This window comes from Carettochelys insculpta, chromosome 10 (genome assembly GCF_033958435.1).
Source record: "Carettochelys insculpta isolate YL-2023 chromosome 10, ASM3395843v1, whole genome shotgun sequence".
Taxonomy (NCBI): Eukaryota; Metazoa; Chordata; order Testudines; family Carettochelyidae; genus Carettochelys; species Carettochelys insculpta.
In genome coordinates, this window is record NC_134146.1 from 31,435,938 (window position 1) to 31,444,550 (window position 8,613).

Here is an 8,613-nt window from a genome sequence, read left to right on the forward strand (position 1 = left end):
TCTGGCACTAATGGAAATTATGCCTTTCAAAAGGAAATAAAAATTGCTTCAAGGAAGTGCCCATGAAAATATTCTGGCATTTGCATCGTGCGTGCTAATGGCCAAGCTGCACATGACTACAGAGGTGACCAGCCTCACAGCACTGAATTGGGCTCTTTCTGCAGAACTGGGGGACCCAGAACATCCGTTTGCAGGGGCTTTTCTCATCCTCTGCTGTCCTCTTTCCTAGAAGCATTTCCTATCCTTTTTCCTGCCTGACTGATGAGCTGAGAGGCTCTCTTCTGTGTATTTCCACTGAGCCCTGGGTAAGTTGAGGGTCCTCCCTTCTCTGCCTTTTCTCACTAATCAAGGCACATGTTCAATACTTCCATTGCTTGTGGACCCACAGAGTGTGCTATTCTACCTTCTACTCCAGGCTCATGCTCTGTTTGTAACCCTATTTCATGGCCTGATGGGGAGTGTGGGCCATTCTGCATCACACAGCTGAGGGGCCAATGACTTTTCTCCATCCCATATTCTGTGGACACCCACAGACTATGTCCAAGATTTCCCAAGGGGTCTGGGCCTCCATTTGAAAATTGTAGATGAGCTGCAAGTGAATAAAAAAGGCTGGGGAGGAAAAAAAAATATCACTCTTCTCGACAGCAGATGCATGCAGCCCAACGCGTGCTGGGTCCGACACACCGAGTGCGGTAGCGTGCAGGCTGGACTGGTTGCGGCTCGCCCCCTGGCCCCACTACCTACCTTGCTCCCAAAGAAAGCATGCCTAAGAAATGTAACGCCAGGGCAGCAGGAACCATTAGCTCAGGCCTGGCATGCAAGCCAACAAAAGATTAAATACAACACTCTGGACAAGGAGGTAGCAGGAAGAGCAGTTACTATGCTGTGCAGTGTGCTCACAGCCTGCAATCAACCTCAGCACCCTGCCCAGAGACATAATTTGTATCCACAGTTGTTTTGCTGCCACAGTCCAGAGCTAGCCACAGCTAGCCTGCAGCTATCTGTAGATCTGCAGGGCTCCACTCACGATAGCTGGGATGGTGCTCTTCAGAGCAGCCAGGGTCAAGAACATGGGGTGAGGAGGAGCACTTACGTCTGCTAGCGCTCTGGACTATTTTTTTAAAAAAAAAAACTGAAAGGCCTTCTTCATGTCACCAGGACCAATTCTAGCCTAACCCATGCATGCGTGCGCACGCACGCACACACACACACACACACACAACCTCTTGGTCAGTGACACAGGAGCCACTTACTTTGCTATCAGGAACCTTAAACTGATGCATTTTCTCTGGTAACTGTCTCATGGTATGTGCCTGCGGGCTAGGAAAGAAAGGCCAACCTCTAACCACTAGGCTCTTCAGCCCACTCGGCCCATGTTGGATTCCAGCAAGTATCCTTGGATGCAAATTTTTTTGTGTCAGAGGGTCCCAGCAAGAGTCCAGTTCTGTAGAGCCTGTCTTCACCCACCCTGCTCTAATTCAGCTGTTTGATCTTAAACAATTAAAAGGCAAAACCTTTTCCCTTAAGTAGCTGTTCTGTTCATCAAAGACCAAAATAACTGCTATTGGGAATTGTATGTAATATTTTCACAATGAAAGCTATGGCTACAGATTAGCTGTTAGACTGGTCTTCGTAACAGTGTTAGCTGAGGAGGGCCTGGCTATATACATACGGAAAAGTATCAATTCACTATGGTAGCTAGTCCTCACCCACCAGTTCCGAAAATACAAGTTGGCTTTCAGTTTTTAAAAAAAAAAAAAAAAATACAGATTAGGTTGTATTCCCTCTCCTGAGTACAGTCCACTATAGATGATACAGAAAATGGGGAAATTAAACTTACTTAGCATGCCACTTCTAAATACCAGCTGGACCAGATTGTTAGCACAAGGAGTTACATCAAATGCCTGCTCTCGCTCGCTCGCTCATCACCAGAATTTGATCGAGACAGCAATGTTAGCTCATCTGCCATATGTAGCTAATATTCTGGGCCTGCACAGCTACAACACTGCATAAACTATGCCCAGTAAGACAGCAGTTCAGTGTGAAAGGATCTCCCCTACCCCAGGGTAAGTTATTGCCAACCTGGGGTGATTTCATAAACTCACAGGATGGGAACGAACCTTGAGAGCTCATCAAGGCCAGTCCCTTGCACTCATGGCATCCAAATGCCATCTAGACCATCCCTCATAGGCATTTGGTTATTGCAGTGCTTAACCCCACTGACAGGAAGTTCCCCCTAATCGCCAACCTAACTCTCCCTGGCTGCGCTAGCAGTGTGTTTTATCCTTTTCCTCCTTGTAACAACCTGTTACGTACTGGAAACTATTATGTGCTTCTCTCAATGTTCTCTTTTCCAGCTTAAACCAACCCAATTCACTCCTAAGGCACTTTCGAGCCCTTCAGTCATTTCTGTTGCGCTTCGCTTGCCTTTCTCCATTTTGCCCACATCCTTCCTGATGTGTGGCAGCCAGAACTAGCCAAAATACTCCAGTTGAGCGCTAATCAATGTGGAGTAGAGCGGAAGAATTACTTCTTGTGTCGTGTATCGCGGGGTAGCCATGTTAGTCTGGATCTATAACAGCAACGAAGGGTCCTGTGGCACCTTATAGCCTAACAGAAAAGTTTTGAGCATGAGCGTTCGTGAGCACAGACTCACAGGACCCTTTGCTGCTGTTTGCACGTGTGTGAGAGAGAGCGAGAGATATGGTATCTCCCTAAGTGGAGTGCTTTGCATGTGTCATTGTTGAATTTCATCCTATTTAACCTTAGACCACTTCTCGTTTGTCCAAATCAGTTTCAGTCTTCACCCTACCCTCCAAAATACTTGCAACACCTCCTGGCTCGGTATCAGCTGCAAATTGTCTGTGCCATATCTCAATCATTGCTGAAGATATTGAACAGAACCGATTCCTGCGGCACCCCCACTAATTATATCCTTTCTGCATGAATGTGAACCATTGATAACTAACCTCCGGGACATGGCTATCCAACGAGTAAACCCTCAAGTTAATGGACTAATGTTGGTTAATGCTGAAAGGCCATCAACTCTGCATTTGCATCATGTCAGCACATGCCACCTGCCCATGCATGCATCCCACCCTTGGTGAAAGAGGCACAGGGCCACTCCAGCAGCAGTGCCCCTGACGGCTCCTCCAGCCCCAGGTGCACCGGCAGCCCCACCTACTGCAGTGACAGAGACAGCTGTCTCTGGGGTGTCACAGCACTTATTTGCAGGGTGGGGTGGGGGGAAGGCGGGGGGGGGGTCTGGTGGACAGCATCCATTATTACCAAAGTCCAGTAACTCGAGTGTTTATGGTACGTCAAATCCATCTTTTACCGCCATCATTAGCCAAACACAAAAGCCCAGAATGCTTGCTATGTGGGGCCTTCACCCCCCAAACAGAGGGTTGCCTTCTCTGGCACTGAATGTAAATGAGAAGGCAACCAGCTTTCACCTAAGCAGCTAAGAGAGGTTAGCACCTCTTACTTTTGTGGCCATAGCCAGACTAAAGGACAGTCTGCCATGACTGGTAAAAGAAACAATCTTGACCAAAGCTTGTACTGTGTATCTTTTAGATGCATGTGTTCTCATTTTTTTTTAATACGTGCTTTTACTTTCTATCACAACCAAAGTCCAGATGGTAATACATTTGTTTTATTTGTCCTATAACTCATCTCTGTGTGTATTTAAAGGTATTTACTTTAGGTAACAAGGTGTGATGTGCGCCTCGTCCTAGGAGGAACAATGTAATATTACTATATCTGTGAATGTCAAAGGTGAGTGCTATACACTGGAGCATACACAGAGTTGAAAAACTTATTACCAGGGAGTGTGTTGAACTCACATTGCTGTTTTTAATCAAGGCTTATGGAAGCCAAAGTGGGGCCGTAGGGCAGCAGAAAGGCTGCTGGAGTCAGAGCTGCTGAGTCAGCACTCTCTCTCTCACAGACATTCAGGGTGTGACCTGCATACTTGTAGGCTTATTTGTGGGCATCCCAGGTTGACTGTCACCACAGCAAAGTACCATGAAAACACACAAGGCAAGTGATTGAACTCCTTACTGATCTAGGCCTGCACCCTGAACCCCGCACGCACACGCGCGCTCTCTCTCTCGCTCACACACACACACACACACACACACACACACACAAAATGAGAACTGAGGCCAAACAATTCATCTAAAGCTATCACTGGAAATGTTCCAAATTACATTCTGTTTGCAAAGTCTGGTAATCATCTGCCACCTCAGCTTCTCAATTGATGCAATTGATGACAGTTGCCATGTATCAGGCTATAACTTTGTAACCCTGAGGAACATCATGTGACCAGATCAGAAAATAAGGAGGAGTGCCTTTTCAACGTTTCATAGCGTTGTGTCAGCTTCCCTATTTGTTAATCATTCTTTCAACAAAGACTAATTTCGCCATCGCTGAAGCAAACTAAGTTTTGCCCATCATCTTACATTGCCACCCATCATCATCTTTGTCTAGTCACACAGGAAAATAATTTTGGATTACTGTTACATCTGAGATGAAATCCTAGCCCAGGGGTCAGCAGCCCCCAGGACACATGCCAAGAGTGGCACACGAGCCGATTTTCATCAGCACGCAAGGCAGCAGCTCGGCCCAGTCCCTTCTCCCCGCTCATGCAGCCAGGAGCTTGCTCAAAGGCATGCCACCTCTGGCTTAACCAAAAAACAAACAAACAAAAAAAAAACAGCTAATGCTGCTAAACAGTAAAGCTCTGCATCTTATTTAATTGTTAATGAAGCTGCTATAAATAGGACTATTGGTGACTTTAAAAAGTATCACCAGCATTCGGACTGTACACAAGGATCAAAAGGACAGATTTGGGAACTCCACCTCCGAAAGGTTGCGGAACACTGTCCTAGCCTTACTGAAGTTGTGTGGATTTCACCCTTGACGTCAATATGACCAGCTTTCTTCCTAGATATATTCTCCATGCTATGAATTGTATAGGACCAATTTGAAATAACGGTAACTTAAAAGGTATAATTCAAAGCATTCATCCCCTTGGCAGAAAATCAGTTGGTGGCTATTAGTTAGAAAAAGCAAATATGCCATTTATAATGTTAGACATGACACAAAAGCAGAACTGTGAGCCGCAACTATTATGCAATAATCACTAGAAGTTAATGATTGCATCCTCAACAGTAGCTATTGCTGGTCTCTTGGAGTGACATTTACCCTAGTGCACAGGGCTTGCACGTCCATCCACCATGTTACTCCCTCTTTCCCAGTAATTATGTTAATAATTTTTCATTCGATTGGCAAACTGTCTCAACAGCATGATAACAAGTCAAGGCTTTTTACCCTTTTATGGCTCACCAAACTCCAATATCTTGCCACTGCAAACAGATCCTTTCCATTTGGAGAGCACTGAAATAAGGCTGTCTCTTCAGCTGAGCAAGACCACCATTTGGAAGGTAATTATGACGTGTGTAAGTGCTTTTAAAAATTCCTTCTAGCTTTTCCTCCTACTCTTCTCTTTTTGTCATTAAGACAAGTCCCTCAGACTTCCCACTGTGTTGAAAATGCAGCAACTCTCCAAGTAGTGCTGCTAAGAACATTAAGAAGCTAAAAGAATTCAAACAAACGAGCAGAAGCCAAGCTCCACTGGCTGGCCTGGAACACACTGGATGAGCTAGAATGACTGAGTCATGGCTCACATTTTTTCGCCCAATTGTGTTTCAGTGACAACTTAGCAATCCTAGAAAGGGAGAACGTCTATCTGCAGGACAAGTAAAACATAGAAAGTACTAAAGCAGACCCTTGATTTGAGTGAGAAGTACACCTGGGAAATCAGGCATAACTCAAGATTCATACAAGTCGAGGAGGACAGGATAGCAGCTCAGCTCGAACAGCCACTGCTGCAGCCGAGGGCAGGGGATCTGCCAGCTCTCTTCCCTTTTGCAGGGGGATCGCCTCCCTCTGTGCCACACCCGTGGCTGCTGAGGCTGAGTTGGCAGAGCTTTGCTGCACCAGGCAGCAGCCCTTTTACAGAGGGATCCCCTTTAACAAGGGGCTTTCCCACCCCCCACTGGTGGTGGCACCCCACAGCAGAGCTGGTGGAACAAAGTGCTCCACCAGCTCTCTTCCCCTTTCAAAGGGAGCTAGCTTTCCCCTACGCTGCAGCGTCAACTCCCTGGAGCTGGAGCTTCCTGTGGTTCCCCCCGTCCCCCCCCAGTCACGCAAATACAAGATACACACGTGAAATGCATGTATTTTGGGGTTTTACTGTACTGTAAACTGCCCATCTATGTGTCTGAACTCTGGCCTTAAATTCTTGAAGCCAGAAACTTTTCTTTCTTGTCTGCCTGGAAAGTGCCTAGCCCCAGAACATAGTGGAGACTATGATAACCAACCATTACATCATCATTAGTAATAATAATTTCACTTTGTGCATGAAAAGACATTAGATGGCAATCGCTTAATGACACTTACAGACAGATGGGAGCTGATGGCCCATAGAAGAAAAATCTAGATCCCTTTAGTAAATGTTATCCTATTCCCATACATACACACAGACATACGCCTTTTAAATTACTTTAAGAGAAACTATGATAAGCTTTTATATTTTGTATTAAAATAGTTTTGCTTGAAATTACATCTTAATTCGCATGCTACAGCAGATAGCCTATGGAGCAAAATTACAACAAATGCTGCTGCTAAATCAGTTTTAAATGTCACCAGCATACTGCTGATGTGGACCTTTCATGCCACGTTTGAATTAACCTGCCCTGATAGCTGTAGCTTCCGACTTTAGTTTATCAGTGCAGTCTAGCACCAGCCACCCACCTCCCTGCCCCGCCCCTTGCTATGTTCAGGTTTGGCTTTCTGCCAGAGTGCTAGCCCAAACAATGGTGTGGTGACTGCAATTCTTCACAGCCCCTCACATATTAACAGAGAACCATTTGTCATTCAGGAATGCAAAGTAGCTGTATTATCAGCGGCTTCTGTAATTCTTCTACATGGCAGGTTAGAAGGTTATAAATAGGCTTTAAATTTCGTAAGAAGCTGGAGCATCATAATGCTTTAATGCTTTGGATTGTAAAATTGCACATACTTGCATCTATTTTTGAGCCAGATCCTCAAGCCAGCTTTGACCTTTTGTGACTTAACACAGACAGCTGCATGTTCTGCTTGTGTAGGGGATTCCTGAGCGGTGTAGAATCATAAACTGCTAGAAATGGAAGGGACAGTGAGTGATCATCAAGTCCCGCCCCTTGTCCTTGGGCTGGATCAGGCACTCTCTAGATAATCCCTGACAAATGTTTATCTAACCTGCACTTAAGTATTGCCAGTTATGGAGTGCCACAAGTTCTCCAGGCAATTTATTCCAGTGTTTAACCACCTTTACAGTTGTGATTTTGTTTTTGCATAACATCCAGCCTAAACCTCCCTTGCTGCAGTTTAAGCCTATTGCTTCTTGGCCTGTCCTTAGGAAACAAGAAGACTCATAGAACACTAAAACAGGAAGGTACCTTTCGAGGTCATCGAGTCCAGTCTCACACAGATGTGGTAATAAAGCTGTAAGTAAAGCAGCTGGCTAATGGAATCAAGGTCCTTGAAAATTAAAATGTGACAAGTGTTGTTTAGATAAACACTGAGGACAACCATGCATATTTTTTTAAAAAACTGGAGAGTAAACAAAAATCAGTTCAATTTACATACTAATCAGTCCAAAAATATAAGTATAAAATTATAATCTATGGATTGGACAAATAGGTTAATTGCCTTTTGGCTCAGACAGTTATTCATATACCATGAAAACTCTTTCAGAGTTACTTGATTGCAGCAGCACCTCATGAGAAGACCATCACTAATTAAGTGCAAACAATGCACAGCTGAGCACAGCCAACTTCTTGAATAGTTTTCTGTTGATGGGGCACAGGAATGTAATTATTAACGCTTACTTCTGATAATAATGGCCCAGCTGGAGCAAGACCATGATACTCACTATGAAGTAATAGTGCTGATCAAAGTTGTGATCTTACAACAGTGTCAGAGGTCAAGATTTAAGCTGTTCTCAGTAGCTGCAAATTGAACAAACAACTTCATTTTGCTATGAGTCAGAATGGTGCTAGCATTGCTCTGTGAAAGGCAGAAAGGCAACAATGATGAGATTTCTAAAAAGACTGTCCCATAGGAACCCATCTTAAAATATTCTGGATATTATAAAGATGATTAGGAATTTTTTCTACACTAATTTAACAGAGAAGAGATATGCTCTCAACCAGCAGAAGGCATTTCAGGTCCAATTTATCATTTAGCAATAACAGAAATACAATGTTTCCTTCACAAACTAAAGGAAAAAGCCTTTTTATTAAAAAAAAAAAAGTACACTTTTTCAGACTCATAAACTATACTTTGTTCAGAAAGTTTAGGTCAAAAGTAGTTAAGAAAAATGAGAAATAAGCAATGCTTTTTCATATACCCATGTGTATGCACTAACTCTAATGTGTATAATTCTGATATAAAGCCCACTTAAGTGATTGGAAAGACTTCTAGAAGAAATTTTGACTCATCTCATGACTCCCCTGTAGATAACGCATTCTAGTTCTTCTTTGGTCATACAAAGTGTGCCCCAGA